This window comes from Syngnathus scovelli, chromosome 10 (assembly GCF_024217435.2).
Source record: "Syngnathus scovelli strain Florida chromosome 10, RoL_Ssco_1.2, whole genome shotgun sequence".
Classification (NCBI taxonomy): Eukaryota; Metazoa; Chordata; class Actinopteri; order Syngnathiformes; family Syngnathidae; genus Syngnathus; species Syngnathus scovelli.
In genome coordinates this window covers 10,525,001-10,548,813 of record NC_090856.1, presented here as the reverse complement: position 1 = coordinate 10,548,813, position 23,813 = coordinate 10,525,001, and the positions used below count along the sequence as shown (strand labels likewise).

Genomic DNA, 23,813 nt, shown 5'->3' with positions numbered 1-23,813 from the left:
TTCTTTGTTTTTGTTTTGCCATATATAAAAAAGAGGGCAGATTGTTGTCACATGTACTGGCCAGAAATTCCTCCGTCAGCTGCCATGGCCTTCAAACCCAAAAATAAGGTTGGTCCTAGCCAGCGCTGCAGCTTAATATGAATCTCAACCCAAGTAATAAATGTCTCGGCCCAATTTAAGAACTGAGGGAGGTGAAGTCCATGAAAACCTTTCTTTCTTTTTGTTATTGTGACTCTTTTGTGAGTTGTATCAGTAAAGAAACATGACAGCAGTGCCAACAATAGTGGCACACGTGGACGAATAAATTGTCACCTCCAGCAGAGCGCTCTGCGGCTGACGGCTTTATCGGGGGCTGATGGGAGGAGTCTCCAATAATGAGTGCCGGCCGACGGCGTGCGACCCTGTTATGATAACTCACCTCAAAGGTCAAAAGCCTAAATGGCAGTCTGCGCTGTCTGCTGATTATGCTTGATAACAACAAATGAAAAGGGGCTCTGGCTTTTTTTTCTATGAGCTTGTCCGTATGTATCCATTTGCATTTTGAACAACATTTCCGCGCCAGCCCAAGATGAAAATTGATTGACCAAAAATAAGCAGGCTATATTGTGATGCCTTCAAAAGACTAAATTCATCCCATATAGCTTTCATCATGTTCGGAAAAACAATTGAGGTAACTTTAACATTAGCGACTCTCATGTAAGGTGCCCCCCCCGCCCAACATTTGGGCAGCCAAATGTCTTCAGAGAGTCAGAGCGCATATGTGAATGTGGCATAATGCTGATTTGCGACTTTCTCCAAAGAAGACTGCTCGCTTGGCAGAAAGGAAACAAGAATTATTGAATCAAACAGCTCTCCTTCTTTATCCAGATTTGACTTTGGCTGCATAAAGCTGGTCGCATAATCCTTTTATCAAACCTGCCGATGGAATACCGCAAATACCCGCAGTGAGAGAAATGTTATTAAGGTCATTTCTTTCTCTAGTTTACCTTCCTTTGAAAGAAAAAAAAAACACTCTGACTTTCATTTTTTTTTTAATCTGGAGGGGAAAAAAAGACTTCGTGTGTGTATTTATACCTACCTGCTGACCACTGAGTCCATCTCCTCCCTCATCTGTAATGACCAAAATCAAGTTAGTCTAATTTGTTTCTCTCTTAAGAGGCGCTCCGGTGGATCTGCAGCACTTGCAGCTTTTTATCTCTCCTCCCACGAGTTTGCGTGTGTGCGCCACAACATAAGCTAAACACGTCTCTCATGTGGGACTTTCACCTGACATCTTGAGTCAGCTAGCTTGCAACTGAACTGACGACAAAGGAGTCGTGTGCATTAGTGGCCTTGCAAATCTGACCCTACATAACCTTTTCATTCAGGTGACCCTGCGTGATGGCCAGCTGGTGGGAGAACAAGTCATACTTCGCAATGTTCAAACCATTCATATTGCTCGTGTGTGTTTGGAGGTGGAGCTCTTTGCCAACAACATTGCTCTAATTTTCCTCCTGAGCAAAATAATTGCTGATTGAGTGACCCATTGCAGCAAACTGGGTTATAGACCAATGCTGGATGTGATGTCTAATTTTCTTTGCCAGTCCTTTAAATTGATCTGCATAGTTACACTTTACCTGGCGCATGACGTAATTGCGTCAAAGTGTGACAAGGGCAGGCGCTTATTCCGATCAAACAAGCCTCAGGTCAAGACTTTCAGGTGTATAGATAAGCCGATGACCGAGCAAAATATCCAAGCTTTTCTTTCTCTGCCTTCCTCCTGTCAGTCGTATGAGAAAGCGGCCAAAGATTTTTCAACCATCTTTGGATTGCCACGCGTATAAAGGCAGGCGAGGCAGCCCGCAGAAAAGCCTTTCAGTGCGCTGAATGAACATGCCATCTGTGGGCCTTTCTTATTTCCTCTTCTCTTTTCTTCTCTTCCTTTTTCAAGCCTTGTAATCAAATTTGAGCAAAATCAAATGGCGGCGGGATAGAAGGCGAGCGGCAGGGGGGCGTCGGGTTCAATGAAAGTACCTTTTGTTGCTCTGAAACGAGCAAGTAATTTACAAAATGCCCTCCCTTTGTACGGAGGGCTAAAGGAAGAAAGAAATCAGTAGCTTTTAGAAGCTAGGCCTTGCGCTGCGACGGGCAAGATAATGAAAGCCGTCTTGTGTTTGGGGGATAGAAAGCATCTCAAAGGCTGACTGGGCCTGGGCTCAGGGTTAGCTTCATGGAAAAAAAAGAAAAAAAAAGCATAAAACACAACGGTCTCGCACATACAGAGGAGTCATGTGGACTTTTGTGGACTCCTCTGTGCGGGCGTGCACGTGTGTGTGCGTGTGCCTGGCAAAGAGCGGCAAAACAGCAAAGCGTCGCCTGGCTACTCTTGGCTGAGACGTCGCGAGGAACGGTCGGAGTTGGCGAGGGATGCTGCCTGTCTCCTCTTACCTGTTGTGCTCTTGCAGGTTGGCCTCGCTCGTGGCTGCGACGCCTCCATGCTCGAGAGATGAAATCACATGGCATTGCACTGAAGGATTAGGAGGCTCTAGGATTTGAACTTTTTTTTTTTTTTTTTGGGTGGATGACTCTTGTGCATATCCTCGAGTGGGACGCTTGCATACTGAAGGAGGACTGCATGGATTATCGCCACTACCTGAGACACCCCACGAGATTCTGGCATTGCCATTTTGTAGGTTACAGCCTTTGGCTTAATCCCCTTTTTAACATACTTACTTGGTTTAAAATATTATCCATATCTAAAATGCAACATCTCTTGTGTCAAGGTTCTGTGCTTGTGGAGATTGCTGGTGACATCTCGACTGCGAGTATCTGGCCTACAGAGCCAAGTCTTGTCTTGCCGCACATGCCGGTGAGTTATGACATGCTAATTACAGGTTTCTCTTTTTTTTTCTTGCCCGTATACTTTGAGCTAGTGCCTGATTGTGTTTGTTTTCACCATTCCAATTTCACATTTTGGTTGGTCGTTTCGGGTCCCACGTGTTGATAAGCGTGCCCTCTTCTAATGTGCGCTAATCGTTGCTAATGTTTACACGTTTTGTTTGTTTTGGCTGTTTGTACGTCTCCTGGCCTTATTTTTGGCATGCCCCCCCAAAAAAACTAATCTTGGAATGTTTTTATTAAATAATTCATTCACGGAACTTGTCAAGTGACATTCAAGGCACGACGAGTGCAGGATGAAAGCGTGGGAGACCTTTGCCACTTTGGTAGGCTTCATGTTTTGGCAGAATGGTCACATGTTTACCTGCACCAAGACTGAGTACAAGAGGTTCTTCTGACTGTTGCAACATGTTACTGAAAGGCAGAAAGAGAACAATGTACATATTTTGGCATGTTCTAGTCCTCTTGCATTTGGGCCATGTGGCAGTCCAAATCCGCCAGTGCAGGGTGAGGAGTGGAACAGTACAGGTGGGAGAAGATCCAGGCTCTTATTCAGCTCCAAAATTAGTTTTTGTCCGGGTGGTAGGGACAAAATTTGTCCAAATGCAAAAACAAAAAAGCTAAGATTGAAAGAGTGGAAATTTTGCTCCCTGAGCCCTGACAGCTCTTTGAAGTGAGCCGCAGTCGCCCGGCAGGACCGACCGGATATGGAGAGAGCTGGTCTCACCTGCAGTCTACCGGCAGTCGCTTGACTGCAGCTCAGTCGGAAGAGCCGCTTGGCAGGAGATCTTCAGCTCTTCCATCATCACATACTTGATCACTTGTGTAAAAACAGCAGGGTAAGTTTATTCCCCTCCGTTGTCATTGAGCGGAAAATAAATAATTGAGTGGCATTCAAATGTGCCCATTTTGCTCTTGACACATTTAAATGTCAACATTTGCACTGGAACAAACGCACTGGTTGAAATTCCAATGAAGCAGAATGCGTAATGAGCGCCGGTGTTGCTGTGCGCTTGGCAGGTGCCGTTGTTGTGTTCAACACTTCACTGCTTCGATTCTTTCTGGCAAACAACTCGAGCCAAAGTGTGTGTGTGCGTGTGTGTGCGCGCGCGCGCGCGCGTGTGTGTGCGTGTGTGTGCGTGTGTGTGTGTGTGTGTGCGTGTGTGCGTGTTTTGAGACAATTGGAGAGAAATTAAATCAATTTAAATCATCAAGTGTTAACGATTGCAAAGAACAAGGATATTATAAAAGTGTAGCATATTCTACATATATTAAATTTTGTTCTTTCATTTTTCACAGCAAATTCTCTTCAAACGTTCTTTTGTCACATTTCAGTGTTGCATTGTATCTCAAATCTGCATCAAAGATTTTATGGCTTGTGAGCGGGATGCGACGTGTGAAGCTCCTGAGGATCCTTTAATAACTGTTAATGGGCTGCAAAAAGAAGTGGGAGGGGCTTCCACTCTACTGGACCAGCGATTACAGATCATTGAAAGGGAGGAGCAAAGCATTGATTTCATCTGTGGCTGTGCGTGATTGCACCTGCATGCGTGTGTGTCAGTCACACACACACACACACAGCACAAGCAGACATTTGCAGCCGCCTTGCTGCATCCAGGCTGTTATTAAGAGCTGTAGCCGGCCATTAAGCCTGTCATTTGCTCAATCTAGTGGATGACCCACTCACTTTGGACAGTTTCTGTGCTTAACCTCTGACCACTGATTGGCTAGCCAGCCAGCAAACTCTATTATTGTGGAGGCAGTCCAAGTCTGTGTATGTGTGTGTGTGTGTGTGTGTGTGTGTGTGGGTGGGGGGGCTATCAATTTTGTTTGCACTCTAAGTAGACAGCGTTTCAAGAATGGGCATTTTTAAACATACTTTTAATAAATAACGCTACTTTTACAAGAGATGGAATCGAAGTGTAGTTTTTGTTTGTTTTCCACAAATATTGTTAAAAGAATTCTCATTCTCAAAAAAGGCACAGAGCGCATGTGCCTCACTGGGCGTTACGGCAGACCGAGAGCAGCTAAAAACAGGTCTATGTTGTGGCGCAAGTGGCATAGCGAGAGTTTGGTGGGTATGACCCAGACGCAGATAAACAGTGTGTGGTAAATGTCACCGTTTTTCATTCATAAATATGTCAACAGCCTGCATCAGTCAATTCATGGAAATAATCATTATTATTCTCGTCGTCTTAAATATATTTTCAAAGCAGCCCCAAATTTTCAAGTTCTTCACTACACGTGCAGCCCGTCATAATACAGAGAAATCCACCGGCGCTCTTCCCATGTGGTCGGAGCGTGTGTGGCTCTGTGATACTTTTGCTCCTTTTTGTTATTATGATCAGGCACGCGTGGTTTTAACACAGGTGTGTACAGGTCTTTGATTTCTGCACTAATACCTTCTGACTCCTCCATTGCTGGGATTAACCTCGGCTCCCGCTACTTTGTCTCAGCAGCGCTGCTCTGAGAGCCACGCCGAGCCCTGCTTGAGGTGATAGCGGCGGAAATTAGCCAGCTTTCTCCCTCAAAGCTGCTTCATTAAGACAGCCATCACCTTGGCCTGCATTAGCTTTGCTGCTAATCCAAAAGCTAGCAAAGTCAATCATGCAGACCTTAAGCTAACTAAAGCTACCTCTGCTCTGCCTTGTCTTCTGAGATAAGGTAATGAGGATCCGGAGGGGTTAAGGTGAACTCGGTTGCCTGTGTTGCACGAGCTCCACGATGGATGACCAGCGGATATCATCGTGAATACACGGAAATGTGAGCTAGCAGAGCTGGGAATCCCCAAGTATTGTCTTAAGTTGATAAGGCGGCGAGAGGCTTACCGAGGTGTATCCGAAGACAAGGATGGGATACTCCCCAGGTACTCGCCGCTATCTAGATGTGACACCCAGGCTTGGCCCCGAGCGGGCTCGCTAGTGTTTATATCCGCTATTGTCTTGTCCCGATAAGCTAATGAGCCTTGTAGCAGGAGGTGATGAGCGTATTAAGAAATGCATTAGTGGACAGACAAGAACAAGACACTGTCAAGTTATTCAGTCGCAGGATACCACTTTGGGAAATAGGAGGTTGCCTCGCCTCGGTAGCGCTGATGAAAAATTGTGGCCCCTTTCGTTCCTGTTTCGAGTCATGATACTTTTTATACCATTACATGTGATGTGGCCATAACTGTCCAGCAGTAATGTTCTTGGCAAAATATGGCAATCTAGACAGGTGGTTCTGGATTTGAAGATCTATAGGGTGACAGCTTCAATATGAAACAAATTCAAGGCTGCTTATACTGCTTGCCGTATGGAATGTGAACTACGGTAAATATCGATTGGAATATGCCCGTCTGTGCATTGATGCGTGCACATCCGATTCGTGCTGTTGCTGATGACAGCAATTTTCAAAGCCTCTTGAGGCCTCAAGGTCCCCCAGCAAGACACAAAACCTCAGCGGCGCACATCAACGGTCACCCCGCTCTGCTTTTAGAGCCATTACTGTCAAACAGCTGTGAGCTCGCCCAGAGAAGTGGCTCTGGCGCAAAAGCAAGCTGGAGCCCAAGGGATAAATGGTCACTGCCAATACAGATAGATAGACTGATGGACGGATAAGTGGGTGTCGAGGCGCGAGGAGGAGGGGGCGCAAGAGAGGCGGGTGTTTAAAGGATGAATGGAGGGGACGGGGCGGCGCGCTTGGCGAGGCCGTCTCTAAGTGACGACAAATTGATGGGGGTGTCAAAGAGGAATCCAGAGAGGAACAGCCCTTTATTTGACAGTCAATTATCAGATAGACCCAGTGGCCTTGCAGTCCATGGCCGTGCCGCACACGTCACACACGCAAGTGCCTTTCAAGCACTGCTTCACGCGATGCTGGCATGCACGTGGACCCCCAAACATTTAATTAGACCTTGAGGACTTTTTTGCTAAAGTGTGTCAATGAACTCTTATTGTGTGAAGAGGATTCGATTGCTCCGCTTTGGCATAATAACTGCAAAAGATGCAACGTGACAGTACCAAATCTCTTAATTGAGCTTCAACTGTGAAGCATTTCTGTTAAAGTTATAAAAGGGCAGAAAATGGAAAAAGTGCGACTCAGCGGCTCGACTGTCTCTGTCAGCATCATTTATCATGTATGAAAATTGACGAGCAAGCCGTAGTAATCACGACAAGTTCTTGCAATCCACCTTTATGTCTCACATTAAGTGCTGCTACCTCACACATCATCTACTCGGCCTAGCTTGTGTCACCAAAACCCAAAAGATTTTTGAGACGAATCAGATTGCCGGCGAATTTCAAATGGAAGGGAATGGGAGCTTTGTGTGGTAGCAGACTGTAATTTGTGTTTACTATAGATGACGCATATCAAACAAAGTGGACTTTTTTTTCATCTCATCTTTATTTGTATTTCAACAATTTTCTCCCCCTGTATTTGAATATTTGAAACCCACCCTAGTTTATTGAACATGAGAGATGGATTGGTTTTGAATGAATGTCTTTTCCTCGCAGTGAACTCGAAGCCTGCGCGGCTTCCAATAGATGGCATCACAGCACCAGACTTGGCTCGCACTCCCAGGCGGGTTGCTGTGAAGCGCTGCTGCGCCTCATCGAGCTCTGCCAAGGCCGCGGGCAGGTCACGGCTCCAAAACATGCGACGTTCACCATTTTGTGCATATTGACTGGAAGCCTGACAGATTCAGATTGATGCAGCAAAAGCAATTTAATAGGCCAAATTTGCCTTCGATATCGTTCAATTTTTTTTTTATTCCTCTTTGACTAAAGTCTCAATTTGACACAATGTGGATGATGAAGCTCAAAACAGTAGTTGTCCATAATTGCAGTGTCCTTTTAAACCTGGAGCGGCCCATCGACGCCCGCAGTCAGAAACTTGGCAGTTCTGATCCGGGGATTATTCCAACCTGCGCACATGTCTGTCACTGCAACGACATGAATCCCATTTCATTGTCCTCACCTCATTTGTGCCACAATGCGCTCTTTTATTAGGAATTAACAAACACGAGCTTTTATTGGCACTAATAAATCAACATTTCAGCATCCCGCAATGAATCGAGTGCTCCTATTTGAAGCATGCGAACGTGCACTTCGGTCACTCTAAGCAGCTGTCTTGAAATCTTTTTTTTTTTTTGTCCCTCCCGAAATGCGTCTCCCTTGCCTGTAATGTGTTTTTGTGTGTGCCAATCCCCTGCTGGTTTGTTTCATGCAGACACTTGAGACAGGAGAAAAGATAGCCAGCGTGAAGTGTTTCTCAACTGGAGAAAAATAAATGTAGAAAAAGGGCACCTGAAATGACATGATTGTGGCCTAAAAATGTGTTGATTTAAATGACACGGGAATTGCTCCCACATGTGATGAATTTGTGTTTGCTTTGCAAATACACAAGACAGCAAGGGGACATACGCTTAGTCTTCAAAATAAACAATTTATTTTTTCACACTTTTCTTACAAATCACACAATATGTAATTCATTTTCCATCACAGCATTTTAATAGATACCAAAAAAAGAACAGACTCTGAATTTACACTTCAATGTGAGGCCATTGTATGGAATTAGTATTATTTGATAGTAGCTGGAAAATAATTTGTGATGATATTAATGTGCTCCTGCGGGTTTATTTTTTGATGTGATTTGGGATTTGTTATATGGGCATCTATGCGTGTGTAAAATTGAAAGAGCGAGATCAGCTTCTCCTTAGGTGTCATCTTCTGTTGCCGGCCGCTCCACTTGGCGTCCTTCTAAATCTCCAACCGTGGCTTGCAGACTGATAATCGTCTTCTTTGTGATTGTGGCGCTAATGAGACCTCTCTTCTCGTCCTCTCTGTGCTCATTTCTTAATGTTGAGACACAAAGACTTGGCTTCAGTGTGCATGGCCTCAACGGAGCGCCGCCACACTGACCATGATTGGATTGAATAAAGGTCTGAAAATACGCAAAGTGAAAGAAAAGTGGGAGGAGATGCAGAGAGCGAGAGAGAAAGCAGACATTTTTTAAAGGCAATATTGATGAAAGGCCATCATTTTAGCCAATTAAAGGGATGTGGCAAGTGAGAACGGCTCGATGGCTTGACTGCACACCGGCGCCACTTTACATGCGGCGAGAATCTCCTCTCGCAGTCGTGTCACATCACTGACGAACGAGGAAGGACGTGTTCGAACAGATCTTTCTAGAAGGGCATGACAACAGGGCCCAGATCCCCAATGTGAATATACAAACAGAAGCAAAGTCGTGCTTGTTCCTGGCGCTTTATGTGTTTGTGTGCGCACAAATTTCATTTCATCTTGACAGGAATGATTTTGCTCTCTATCGTGCTCTTATTCTCTCCTGGTTTGCCATCTCCCTACGTTGCAGCACGGTCGGCACAGGCGGAGGTTAGAGTTAGACAACCCCGCCCCCCTTGTCCCCCCACCAAGTCCCAGAGGTACTTTCTGCTTAACGAGGCTGGATATCTGTTTCGTCAAATCAATCGTCTGTCTTAAATGAACATTTACGACCATCTGCTTCAGGGCCTTACGCCCCCGCCCACGTCCACAATGCCTCACTCCAGCTCCAATCCCAATATTTGTCAAGTCTATGATCCTGCGGGCTCCTTGAGGGCCCCAGAGGGCTAATGTTGGGCTCCCACTAGGGGCCCGACAAACAGCCTTGCCTCGGGTTGGGTAGGGGATGGCGGGGGGCTTTCCACATGAGCCAGCTCCCTCCCTCCTTTCTCCTCCCTTTCTCCCCTGCCACTTTTCTGTTTGATTAAACACCAAACCTGTGGGACACATGGCCAAGGCTCTGAAGCGCTGTCAGATCTGCAAGTATGCATGCGTGTGTGTGTTTGAAAATGTAAAATCCAATCTCTCTAGCAAGCTGTTGCATTGTCACTTGTAGACCGGCAGGCAGTGATGACATCATGTCTGCGATGCTCTGTGTTTGCCTTCTGACCCTCCAAGTCACAAATAAAGATGAAGGAAATTGTAAACTCGAGAAAACATCTCCTCACCTGAGCTTGTCAGACGTCAAGGTTTTGGCATGATTCGAATTATCTAGGTCATGGAAGCAGACGTGTTTGTTGTGGAGTAGAGGCGGCGTCTGGAACTATTTGCGGCCATTTTGGGCTCCTCGCTGCTGCCTTGTGGTTGTTCTTGCAACACATCGCAGAACACTTTTGGCTTAAGGTTAAGATTATTCATCAGCTCATGGACATTTTAAAAGTAGTATTGGTATTTGCTATCAGTATCCACGACCACTCAAGAATTTAACTGTCATTCTAGTATCAGTTTGAAAACAAAGTGGTATCGAACATGATAAATGCAAAACACATTTAAAATGCAAGCAAGAACAAATTTAACAATAATTTGCAAAAAATCTGACTTTTACACAGCAATGCCAATGAACTAAATAATTTCTCCTGCTTTGTGATGTCTTGACAAGCCAGTTGAAGGCAAGAGGGGCATTCAGTTCTGAATGACTTGCAACAAAACTCTTGGCATCAGCCTTTCAAAAGCCACCATTGCTCCAAGCCTCCATTCCTCCTCCTCCCCCTCCCTCACATTTCTATTGTATTCCTCTTTTACCTCCCGAAGCGCCCCCCCACCACCCCTCAATAATTACATCCGAATCAAAAGCCCATCCTGTCAATCAAAGACTCAACTGTCACTTCAACTGCTTTGTCTCTCACGTCTCTGTCGGTCTTGCTTTCTGACGACTTTGGAACGGGCTGTCAGCGCGCTGCATTTATTCGACTGCAGTTGGCTTTATTACATTTGTGTACAATTTCCATGTACAGTGTCTGCATTTTCTTTTTTTCTTTTTTAAGTGTTGTCTTGTCTATTTAGGTAAATTGCTTCTAATGTGGCTCTGGATGTAATGTTGAAGGGCACTGAATAAATTGCTCGGCAACAAAGGCACCGTCTAAACACTCGTAATGTTAACCCAAGAAAAATATTTGGAGGCTAACATAGTAAATAGCAGACTCGAACTTTACATTCAGAGCAGGCTCAAACATTTCAATAGAAAGCATAAAGGGATTTTTTTTTCTGTCTGGATGCTGTGTAAAAGACCAAACCTGGTCTGGCAAGTGTGAGTCATTGCAAGGCTAATAGGGTTAATTGTCATGTAAAAGCAGCAACTTCACGGCCAATCTCACACACACACACACGCACGCACCCACGCATGCACACACACATATTTACACTTTGCCACAGTCCCATGGGATGATTCTTTGCCCAGATGGCTTTTTTCCCCGTGTGTGTGTGTGCGCGAGTGTGTGTGTGTGTGTGTCAGATCCCGGCAGGCCACAAGGGGCTCGCCAGTGAACAAGGAGCATCTTCACCATCTAATTAATTGACTATGATCGAGCACCTGTTTCAGGCTCGATAGAGCGGCGTTTCCCACAACACACATGCTGGCAAATGGAGAGGTGTGAGAAGGAAGGGCAGGAATGGACACATGAGTGATGAAGAACACATCATGTGACAAACAGTCCATGGAGGGTTATAAAAAAAAAAGAAAAGAAAAGGGAAACGGGCAACAGTTGGCAGGCTTTCAATCTAGAAGGAAACCCGTCGTGCAGCTCATCTGTGAAACGTGATCTTCTCAATTTTTGGCTTTTAGTGATTGATCTTAGACGTTTATTTTCAGTATGTAAATATATTCCATTCCCATAATTTTTGGATTACAAAGTGCACTTAAAAGTATGTGCTGCTACAACGTATCTCCATTTGCATTCTAGTATAAGCTCATTCTAGAGCTGAATGCGCTTTCATGAAAGGCGTCTCAAGTTCTTCCCACGGAGAAAATAAAGCATCAATGATACACGAGAAACGGCAAATCCAATCTGTGATACAGCGTGAGCTCATCTCGCTTGCTCGTTCTCGTCCCCAGTTCATTAGTTTCCAGACCGGTGCTCCTGCCGGATTACCATAACCCGTCAACCGTGAAACACCACCAAACAATTTTCTGCTTGTTTAAAAAAAAAAAAAAACGAGGAGGGGGAGAAATGCACCGACTTGGCTGCGTTGCCTCCCCACTGCTATAGAGGGCGGAGAGCTTGCACTACCTGCGTGCTTTTCCAAGCGACACCACGCAAAACTCATAAAAGGCGTGTCAGGAAGGCTGGCCTGCTTGGAGTCAACGAGTGAATGCAAACACACACAAGTACAACGGATGCTAAAAACAATCCTCTTGCCTCCCCCCCTCCTCTGCTGTGAGTAGTTCACGGCTTGTTTAATGAAATGTACGTCAAATCAGTTAGCTGGCACTGAACGGGAGAGGTCTCTCTCTCTCTCTCTCTCTCTCTCTCTCTCTCTCTCTCTCTCTCGCTCTCTCTCTCTCTCTCTCTCTCTCGCTCTCTCTCTCGCTCTGTCTCTCTCTCAAATTAGAGTCTTAATTTATTGTAGATTTATTTTGGGGAAATGACTAAATGACTCAACTGTCAGCTGTAGCTCCACCAAATCCCGTTTGTTGTGATGGAGCAATCCACCTATTTCCTTTTACTAGTCACTCTAAACTTTTAAAAGCAACACTCATGTTTACAAGCGGAACGTGGCCTAAAACAAATACATAGACTTGCGTGCAGGCAGATTTGTCGTGGACTTCTTCCGAACAGCACCTATCTCCCATCCCAATATTTATTTCCTCATTTTCTCTTTCCTTTCATTTCCACATCAATATGTGTGCGTGTGTGCAGGTGATTACAGTCTGAAGGCTCCCCTACTTACCTTGGCGTGAACAATAGCGAGCTGTGAATAGAGGCTGAGCGCGCTGTACTATAATGGCCTTGCAAGGCCAGCCGCTCACCTTGTTTTTTGTGCACGTGTGTGTGTGTGCTTGTGCGTGCGCGTGTGTGTGTGCGAGATGCATGGAGACAATGCACATGCTGCTGCTGTATAATTACAGGCTTAATCTTACTATGCAGAGGGGTTCACTCAGCAGCACGAGAGAGTGGGGGAGGTATGTAATGACATCAAGAGTATAGGTTGCAATATAGTCAAGATAATACTGCCTTACTCTGCTTTGTGTTGTTGTAATAGCACTTTGTGCCACATGGAAGGAAAATTTTAAAATTATAGTGTATCATGGAAGGATGACGAATAGCATCCCTCAAGTTGCAGCAGCGTACCCAAATATTGAAAGGTAGCACACGGCTGTACTGTAAGATTGGGCAAAATATCTAAAGGCGATGTTGTAAAAGGTCCACCAAGCTGTCTTGAGTGTCACGGTCGCATTAGTGGATTTTTGTGAGGCCGGCATGGTAGGCACCACACACCCCGGTGCCGCCCTTAATGCAACATCTCTTAGTACTGACTAGAACATAAATGGAACACCGCAAGGGTGCACATCTTTGCTATGTTAGCAAGCTGACTATTTAAATGTACGCAGGGGCAGGCTGGACTATGTTTTGGTGTTTTTCACGAGTGTGAGCGTATACACCAGTGGTTCTTAACCTTTTTCCTTGTTTGCACCCCATTCAATTCACCAACCAGTTCTCGCACCCCTAACTCTAACCCTAAATAATTATTATAATAATAATTGGTTTACCTTACAGCCATAAGGCTTAATTAGCATGATCCCTAATGCCAATTAACACAATGACTTCTTGATTTCCAGAATTTTTCACTTTTCTTGGTTACCCAACCATTATCCCCGAAAAATTTTAAATTTCCTCCAGGGTATCCTCGCACCCCCTAGGAAGCATTCTAGCACCCCTAGGGGGTGCGAGCAGCCCCGGTTAAGAACCACTGGTCTACACCGCCGTGTCGCCAATCATAGCAGAATATGTCGCCTTATTAGTGTCCACCAAGAAATGTGGAAGTAAATATTTCCAGGCAGAATTCGAGATTTCGGCTTTGTTTGTCGGATAGGATGATAAAAGCTTGTCTTACCGGGTCCAACCTAAAGGCGGATTTGATATACGAACACGATCACTCTGTCACAATGATTGGCGATCACTCGAATGACGGTCTTTATGTGTTTTGATTTTGTTTAGTAGAAGCTCGATTTAACAGCGGCGTGGAGCCTCCGCTTGAGCTAGGCGCTAAAGCCGATACTCTGGACAACTCAGCGCTGTCAAGTGGTGTCGCTCTGCTCGCCGCTCTCGCCCTTCTTGATATCGCTCTTTGCTTATTGTCTCGAAAAGATTACAGTGGGGGAGAAATGTTGGGGGACAGAAATGGGAATGGGAGGAGAGCTGGAATCCTCCAGCTAAGTATTTAGCAGCCAGTTAATGTACGGAGGGATAATACGACGTGTCCACAGGCGGCGTCTTTATGTCCGATGTGTTTTTAGCAGCTTTTCAGCAGCTTGGCAGTGTTTACACACTCTTAATAACAAGTGGTGTCTTTCAGGGACCCTTCACGATTCAAACGCCATTCCGGCTTTGGACTAATCCCCCCGGCACACCGCTCCCAGACAAAACACAAGATTTCCGTTTCCCCCCACTGTAATTGCCCTGATTTTAATTCCGTGCAAGCCATCAAGCCAAGATTGGGGCTGGAGCAAGATTTCAGGGAGGGAAGGTCATCTGAGACTCTCGGACAGTCAAGACCTTGCTTGGGGACAAGTCGAGATTTGGAAGCAGAAGCGGGCAAAACGAGAAGTGGCCTGCGTGGCTACGATAATAAGTCCAAAATGAAAACGTCTTGGGTTTTCAACGTCGGCGTGTTGCGCGACAGCTCAGAGCTGCTCCGACTGGACAATCTGCTCTGAGCTATGAGAAGAAGAATGAAAGATAGAGAAAGGAAAGGGGCACGCTGGACGGATGGCTCGCCGGCTGGGCGATCACTCGCAAATTTCCGACACACAAATGTGCTGTTGTGTGGTCGCTCAAGCTGACACACTTTTTTTTCCTCTTTGCCTCAGTTTGTAAGTCTATTCTCAAAATATTTTGTTTGGAAATTTTTAAATTAAAATCAAACTCAGTTTGGTGCCGCATTAATAAGTTTTGTGTCATTTGATCCAAGCCTATCATTCAATTGTAAAAGTGTATTGGGTTTTGTTTTGTTTTGAATCACATGACAAAAAAAATATCCTGAAAAACAAAATTGTTTTTTTTCTCTTTTTCTATTGCCAATCGAAAATGGCAACAAGAGATGCCCAGATAATTTCAACGCCTCTCCTTGAAATCTCAAGTTCACCTCAGTGGCTCCTATGCTGCCATTTTTCTTCACAGCCCTGTGCGCAGCCCTCTCCTCTTGCACCCGAATGTTCCTAAATTGAAATATTGAGCCCAAGTGCAGCCAGTTGCGGCGATCTCTTTCATGCTAACACCTCTGTTATCTTCAAGTGCCTGGATAAAAATGGCTTGCTTTTCGTTTCAATTTGGCTCCCGTGTGGTAGTGGCATCACTTTTTTTTCCTCTCCACATCCTCAAGCAGCAGCTCTCCTCTTGTCTCATCCACACCTGTTAGTGGGCCACACATTTACAATCACGGCACTGCAAATGTGCTCCAACAGCGCAGCCTCCATTATGGCAAGTGAAACAATCACATATCATCGAGGATGCGTGCAGGCCAGCTGCACACACGTGCACACGTGCACACGCGCGCACACACACACACACACACACACGCACACACACACACACACACACACACACGCACACACACACACACATACACACGTGCGTCCAATGGCGACCAACATCATTCTTTGTTTCCTGTCACTCATTACGGCTCTTATTCATCAGCCCCTGCTCATCATTAAGCTTCTTTGATCATATCTTGACAAATCCTCCCGACAGCAAACAATTACAACTGGCAAATAAAAATGAACATGATAACCTATCAATATGTGTCGAACAAGCGAAATTCAGTTAAATTGGAGGACCAATTAGGCTTTCAACTGCTAGTTTAACTCTTAAGCTGTTGAACTATGACATGGTATTATTATTATCATTATTATTATTGTCATTATTATTATTATTGTCATTATTATTATTATTATTATTATTATTATTATTATTATTATTATTATTATGTCTGCACTGCATGATTTCAGCATTTTTTTGCCATCATGGGACGGGCTATTGAGTTGCTCCTGCCCCCGTGACATTATAGAAGAAACATTGCACAGCAACCATAAAGGAAGCATCAAATTCCGACTAAACAATGTTTGCATACTTATCGGCATGTTATAATCTGCCGCCCTTGAAAGGTCCTGCTAACCTTAATGGTTAATAAATGAACTCAGCTGTTGCACGCACACACACTTGATGGCATAGCAATGTTTTTTCTTCCTATTTTTTGCTTTTGTCCTTGGACCGCATCTTTTCACCTGCCAGCTATTCCATAGCAGCGGAGGCAGAAAGCCTTGGCGCAACTATCTGTGTTATCTGCTAACTTTGCCACCTGTGTGGTAAATTGGAGGCAGTGATGTGGAAGATGCGTCCAAAGCTTCTTTTCTCTCCTCCGTCCTTCTTTCTCGAGCTTCCCCTCATCCTGTTTTTGTCTCGTTTCTTGGTTCCATTTTTTTCCCCCAGCCGGTGCCTCGCTCCTCTGCCCCTTTGTATCATCATCCTATTAAAGTGTGTGTGTGTGTGTGGTGTGTGTGTGTGTGTGTACGGGAGGGGGGGGGGGGGGGCTGTGTGTAATATCACATGTGTGTATATAGAATAGTTTCAGCTCAGGTTTTGAATGTTCAACCAACATTGGCATCTTTACAAGTTAGCATTGCAGTGTGTTCTTGTGCCCAAGGCAGTTCGTGGCCATTTTTAGCTTGCACTCCTAAAATTTGATATTGCAACAACCAAAACCGCTTCCATCATTATGAATTTCCGCATCATTCCACTTATTTGTATTTAGCAATGCCAAAATGAGTATACTAGAATACTAAATACGAACAGCAATCCTCATTAAAATTCTACACTTGCATTTTTAAATACTTTGCAGACTATGTGGGTGTGTCTGATACAAAAAAAAAAAGGCTACTAATGACAAAAATTAAATCATCTACCGTATTTTCCGGACTATAAGGCGCACCTAAAACCCCAAAATTTTCTCAAAAGCCGACAGTGCGCCTTTTAGTCCGCTGCGCCTTATATATGGACCAAATTCCTAAATTCAAACTGGCCCGAAGCATTGTGTCATGAAATCAATCATAAGTGGCCCGCTGAAGACTATGAATCATGAATTAAAAAGACTATGGATCAATATTTTGTGATTATAAAGTAATTTGTTGCGTCTGAAGTTGAAATAAAAAAGATAAACTGGAGAATGATTTGATTTGGATTAAAAACCTGACATGATGCATTAATGGTGCGCCTTATAGTCCGGCACACCTTATATAACGACAAAGTTTTAAAATGGGCTAGTCATTGAAGGTGCGCCTTATAGTCCGGAAAATACGGTACTTTAAAAGAGAAATCTAAAAAAAATGCTCAAATTTTGTTTTTTCCTGAAAATGTTGATCAACAACCTTTTGGCTATGGAAGTTGCAGTGTAATACTTGTCAAGACAAAATGGCCGCGTGAAGAGCAAAAGCAAGCTCCTTGTTGAAGATAGCAACAGTCTTAGCGGCATTTCAAATAGTTAATCTGCGAGCGTCTTCTTAAACCCGCTCTGTCGGTTTATCAAGGCAGTCATACAATTCGCAGTCCCAGTTTGCAGGTATTGTTTGCAGGCTCTGGAGCAGAGCGTCATCGAAATCAACGTGTTTGTTGTGCCTGCTGTGAGAGAGCGTGTAGCATGACTCCGTCTATCTCTCTCCGTCCCCCTCGCAAGACTTCACCCCTCGCTTCCTTTCCTTAATGACGAAAACAATAGCGCTTCCCGCGAGCTGTCTCGCTGTACAAACCGGAGGCCGACTCGTATTTATTTTCACGTTCGGTCCTCCCGTGCTCGCATGACATAATCCTTCATCTACATCCCTTCAAATCCTAATTGATATGATTCTATTCATTCATAGGTTTGTAAGGTAAAAATCAAGCATCAAACTGTTTTTTCTCGTTGTTCTTATTTTTAGCCCTGCTTATATTTCCTTATGGACGTATATAGTCGCAATGGGCACAGAGAAGAGGCGAGAGATGCTATTGAAGTGGTTCTGTAAAATAGACTTTGTTCAGGTAGTCACTTTGTTTTCATGCTGATAAAATTCATTTATGGAGGGATCTCTCACTTTTCTTCTCGACTCCTCTTGCACTCCGCGCTCAGGCTCCCGGCTGCGGGATTAGCCGGCAGAGAAAATGCGGGGTAAAATTAGCCTCCGACTGTCCTCGCAGCCCGCGACGATTGATTTTCTGCTGCAGACGGGGAAAAAACGCCTGTGCTTAATGTCCTTAATACCGCCACAGAGACGGATTATTTTATTGCCTTGCTTTTTGTTTATTTCCTCTTCAAATCTGGCCAAGTAGGAATATGAGACTTTGTAGAATATATAGTATTAAAAAAAAGAACAATTATCAAAACAATGACTTGAGAGATGAGCTTGTCTTACTAGCATCACACAGCTCACCAGTTTTGAGTTGGGTCACTTTGCTGTCAATTTTAGTTGACAGATAAAAAAAATGTCAGCGCCTTGAACGGGTCAATTCCTCTGCTTAATTCTTATTACATAAACGTAATATGAATCTGAAGACAGTTAGACTGTAGAAGGAAAATTTTGATTAATAAAAATAAAGAAAAATTTGAGCTGACTTCCCTTTTAATACTGTTTGTATATTTTTTGTGTGCTGATATTTAGGCCAAGAGTGAAGGTTTCAGTTTCTATAAAAGAAAACGTGGAGCTTGCTCAGGGAATTGTTTTCCTTGACGTGTGTTTAATTGAATATAATGTCCAGGATGTGCAGAGTGAAAAATTGCCTCGGGAAACAAAATTGATTTTATTCCGACTTCTTTTAATAAGGTAATCTCTAAAATTGCATTGTGTTAAGCCCCTGCGGTTTGTTTCAGATCTCATCGTTGATCATGTTGAATCCGGGCTTTTAAGTGCTCACACATTTGTTGTCTTATTGCCATTTGGAATCGAAATGATTACTCAAACTATGATGACTGATGAGACGCTCGTGGAGAATGACCCGTTTTCTCAAAGCAAGGCCGCTATCACAAAAGGCGTTGCGCTGCAATTATCTGCATTGATTTGTGGCGGCGGCGCAAATTCAACTCATATAATTAACTTTGCGTTGGTCAAGTCATCGAGCATGTCAATAACACTTGGCGTTGTGTTCATGTATACCGCAAAGATATTTACAACCAGCCACGCAGCGACTTTGAGATGAGATAGTGAGCGCCCAACGCAATTTGGACGGACAGACCCACCATTGTTCCGGCCCCGTCTGGCTGTAATTAAAATGGAGTATGAAATTAATAATGGGAGTTAGAAAATGATTTGCATACATTCCAAATGGACGCCTTTTTCTCGAATTGGATTTTGTTGTTGTGACTTTGTGTAGAGGAATGTCAAAAAGGGAAGCGCCAATTAGCCATACGTTGCTTTGGTGTTTTTGAAACACGTTCTTTGTGTTTGAATCTTATCAAAGTCAAAGAAGTTGGAATTTTGTTTTATCATTCTCCCCGTTTTCCACTTTTTTCGCTTCGGTTTAGCAACTTGCCCGCCCGCCCGAGCGAGCGTCTGCTCGGGCCAAGGTGGCTGCTGTAATTTGCTTTTCCCGGCTTGATGTTTATTGTGAGGCTCAAATTGAAAGTGGCCTGTAATGGAGCGAGACTCGCAACCCCGAGACCAATTCGCAATCTAAATGACTTGCTCCTTTTCAATGGCATCGACTGGAGAGCTCTTTGTGCAGCCTCGTACCTAATCAACCTCTGGTGTGACCCCCGGCTCTTGGGGGCTGCTGTCGGATTAATGATAAAATCATTGGTTCAAACAATTATTCGCCCTGAAATAGCTAGCCATTTTATTCTGAAAATTAAAGAATGTGAAATTATTATTTTTTTTTGTGCTGTGTTGTAGCAGCTCCACTTATGGATGAACTCTGCCCCCCAAACTCTTGGATTTCAAATTAAACAGTGATTTTCCCTTACCTATTTTCTCTCCTGTACCTTTTTCAAGCCACCCCCCCCCCCCCCCTCCCCCTCCTCCCTCCACCCTCTTTGTGTTGTTGCAAATTACCTCCCGGGTGTCACAGTAGCAAGGCCTCAGCGACATGCCTGTCTGCTTATGTTCCGTCTTCAGCTGATGTGGACTTATTCGTGATGGGAATCTGCTAGCCAGTCAGATTCCCCGTTTCTTCAAACATGTCAGAAATTTTATAGCTCTATAAAAATCAAACAACCTTATTTTCATTCAAAAGATTTGAGGCATTTCTGCACCATTTTCTTCATCTCTCTTCCGCGTTTAATAAAATTTAACGTGATTATATTTAAATGAGTTTAGAATGAGCATGGCTAACTAATATCAAGCTCAATTCTACCTAATGAGGAAGTCGATTGGCACGTTTTGTGTTTGTGGTGCAATGCTCCATCAACAATCAACATTATTTCTATAGAGAGAAGTTCTAATGGGTGACAATCCCAACATCCATTTGACGTCCGAGGTGCAAATCATCCGCAATCTGGTTTGGTGTTTGCCTGCTGGAGATGAGAAAGTCTCACGGCTCGATGGATCGCCATCTCGGGCGGCACTCATTCAGCCCCTCGCCTCGGGACTTCCGAAAACATGGGTGGATTTTCCCCCGAACGCCACTCGGTGTCCAGCCGCGTATTTATCACCATTGTCATCACCGTGATCACACCCCTCCCTCCTCTTAAGCGTGAGACGGTGGGCACTCTTAAGAGGCTCATATCCAACCGTAGCCCAGCAGCTTCCCCTACCACAGGTCGGCTGTCGTCCACGTCCGATGCCTGCGCTGTGCTTAGTCATTACCGAGGGATTGATTTCCCTAAAAGAGACTCTTTGACAGAAGCACTAAGAGGCTTATATTAAGTCCTGCTCACCTTCATTGCTTCCACGCTAATGTTTCAGCAAGCTGCAGCCTCTATTGACTTGTTGATGGAGATGCGAGGGTGGAGCCTCTCTTCACCAGTCAGAAACTTTATGCAAAGGTTTTCCCAGATTTCAAATAATTCCGGACCTCTTGCGGAGAGGCTTGCCAGCAAAGTGAGGAAACTAAGTTGAACTGCGAGTTTTGCAGAACAACACTCAAGTCAGTCAGGCGGTCAGAAAAAAGCAGGAAGTTTGACTCGATCCCGAGGGACTAAACCGCCTTCAAGGCTTTGCTGATTATCATTCGGAGGATGCGGCAATTTGCTACTTGATTTGCAGGAGGAGGGCCGAGAGCCAGCCAGGGAGAGCACAAGCCTTCTTTCATTCGGAGGAAGCGGAGAGGGTGGGGGTTTCTGTGTGTGTGTGCATGTACGTGAGTGAACTTGATTTGTTTTTCCAAACTTTTGTGACACCTTCATACGACTCTGCAAGCTGCAAGGCCGAATGATGTCAGGAATGTCAGGTTCATCCGCCCAGCCATCCAAATATATTCATGGAGACCAACCTCCATCAAATGAAATGGAGCCTAAAGGAAGGCCCAGAGATGTTGAAAAGGAAGAACGGCCAAACATTTACTAAGACACTACTCATGTGTAGTTAATTGTGGAAATGTGACAGACATCCCAGCGTGCCCCACCCCCAACGTGTTTTTTTTCTGTACAGTTTCTCACCCGTTGCACTTTCCCAACTGGGACAAATATTTCCCTAATGAGGCTGTCGGTTGGGAACGCCGCGGGGTGGGGTGGGGAGCAGAGCGGAGCGTGGATTGACCTCTGTCATAGCGTTCGCACTTTGTTTTCATGGGACAAGGACTTGTTTGTGTGCCAACGCAGTTGCATGTGTGGGAAAAGTGGAATTCGACTTAGTTGATGTTTGCATGCAGAGGTGCTGCCTTGCTGTTGTCCGCTTGGATTTGAACTGGCTCTTGTTGTTGTCGTGTGTGTGTGTGTGTGTGTGTGTGTGTGTGTGTGTGTGTGTGTGTGTGTGTGTGCGTGCGTGCGTGCGTGCGTGCGTGCGTGCGTGCGTGCGTGCGTGCGTGCGTGCGTGTATGTGTTGGAGGCCCCTCGCTTTCACCGTCTGCTCTGCTTCTGTGACAGAAGCACATTGTGTTCCACATCAAGGGATGGGAAAGGGGCCTTTGGCGGCACTGGGAACCAGCACAGACTAAAGACACACTTGGACAGCATGTGTGTGATGGTCAGCTGGCACCAATCTTTGGGGAAAAAAAAAAACCCAGAGATGGTGAGTCACTCGCATAAATCTGTCTGATGAGTTAGCTCGTTTCATTCCTCTTTTGTGTCCCTCCTTTCAAGTATCTTTTAATTTGAGGGATTTTTTTGGGGGGGTGTACAGCGACCAAAGTGCGATGCGGGAATGGTCGCTGGGTGACAATGTCGGGCGAGTATGCTGACCATGCAAGAATCGACTCGTATGATTCATGAGTCTCATGAATCTGTCGACAATTTCTGGACGCATAGGTCACATGTCACATTGAGCACATTTGGGATCATCTTGCTGTAGTGTGCTCTGATTGCTGCCAATGTCCCCCAACCTTTGAGCCAAATGATGGTCATATTCAATACTGATAATTAATTGATTATTTCTTCCAAGCCCGGTTTGTTAATTTGGGCCCCCCACCTTGTGACATGGTTATGTACAGGTCAGCTGTGGGTGGGCTGCGTAAAGGTCAGTCGGCTTAGCAAGCAACCAGGAGGTCTGCGTGTGTGTTTGCGATCGGGCCTGTCTTTGTGTGTGTGTGTGTGTGTGTGTTTGTGTATTTGTGTGTCAGGCCCTTGGACACACTGCTTCCTGGCTCGAGGGGAGCCGATGACTCAAGCCAGTGCCCCGAAACCTTGTTGGAGAAAACTCACTCACACACACACGCATACACACACACACACGCACACACACGCACACACACACACACACACACACACACTCCACTTCCAGTAATCCTCTCACAACAAGCATGACCGGCTACACATCGGCCGTTGCCGCGGTTTCCCCCTCAGTGTTTTAATGGCATTCTCGTTGACCTATGACATCATCAGGAGAGCTTGCAGTTGATCCGCAGCGGCTTGGCAGGATGACGTGGCGCTGTTGCTAACCTGTCGGGAGGTGACGCAGTCGGTCTGAATCACCAAGTCAGATGGAATAAAGTCAAGCGCTGATCCCTTTGTCACTTTCTTTTTGTTTGAGGTCACTTTTGTATTGATTCGATGTTGTGTTAGGAAATACAACCTTGACTTGCTGAGATGTCGCGGAGAAGGCTACATTTGAATTGATCGAATTGAGATGCCTTTAAAAAATAAAAAAGTCGCATGGGAGAGTTTTTCATCATAGCGGAGATGAGCAAATTTAGATCTTTAATTGTCTTGTTGCTTTGCTTTTGTTCAACCAGCATTTATTTAACAATAACAGTCGGCAGTGTCGGCAAGTGCTTCAACCCAATCTTGGTGACCATCGTCACTCAAAATCAATTGCCAAGCTCTACTCTTATTTTTCTTATTTTTATTTTTTCTTCTGCCTTTGGGTCTGACTCAGCCTCGCCCTCATGGTGATGAAGACAGGAGACAGCGGCATACTGGCAGGTGCATGGCATTCGCACAACACAACACGCACACACGCACACACACACACACACACACACACACACACACACACACGCACACACACACACACGCACACACACACACACACACACACACATTGGGAGCATCTCCGAGAAGGCTTCCATTATCATATCAAAGCGTCTCTCACAGACGTGGCAGCGCTTCAATTTAAGCAATTAATGCAGAGAGACTCTGTCACACAGCCCCCCCCTCCCTCCGCCACAACACACACACGCATGCACACACGCTTACAGCTCTTTCCTACGGCACTCTGTGACAAACAAGCATCATCCACCTTCTCAAGGCCATCATGTTTTTTTTCCCTTGCTCTTTTCCATCATTTAATTTTCGCCTTGAAATAAAATACTTGCATGTATTCGCTTTGCTAACCTTCAGTAAATC

The 23,813-nt window shown here is 44.9% G+C and overlaps 1 protein-coding gene across 2 annotated transcripts in view; it reads left to right on the top strand.

The window, feature by feature from the left end:
- sox2 (SRY-box transcription factor 2) overlaps positions 1–23,813 on the top strand; it is a 60,299-nt gene that overhangs the window by 5,945 nt on the left and 30,541 nt on the right. For both annotated transcript variants that reach the window (XM_049732299.2, XM_049732303.2), the window contains exons 2-3: positions 2,445–2,668; positions 2,763–2,848. The gene's annotated coding sequence lies outside the window, so the exon portion shown is untranslated. The remainder of the gene's footprint in view (positions 1–2,444; positions 2,669–2,762; positions 2,849–23,813) is intronic.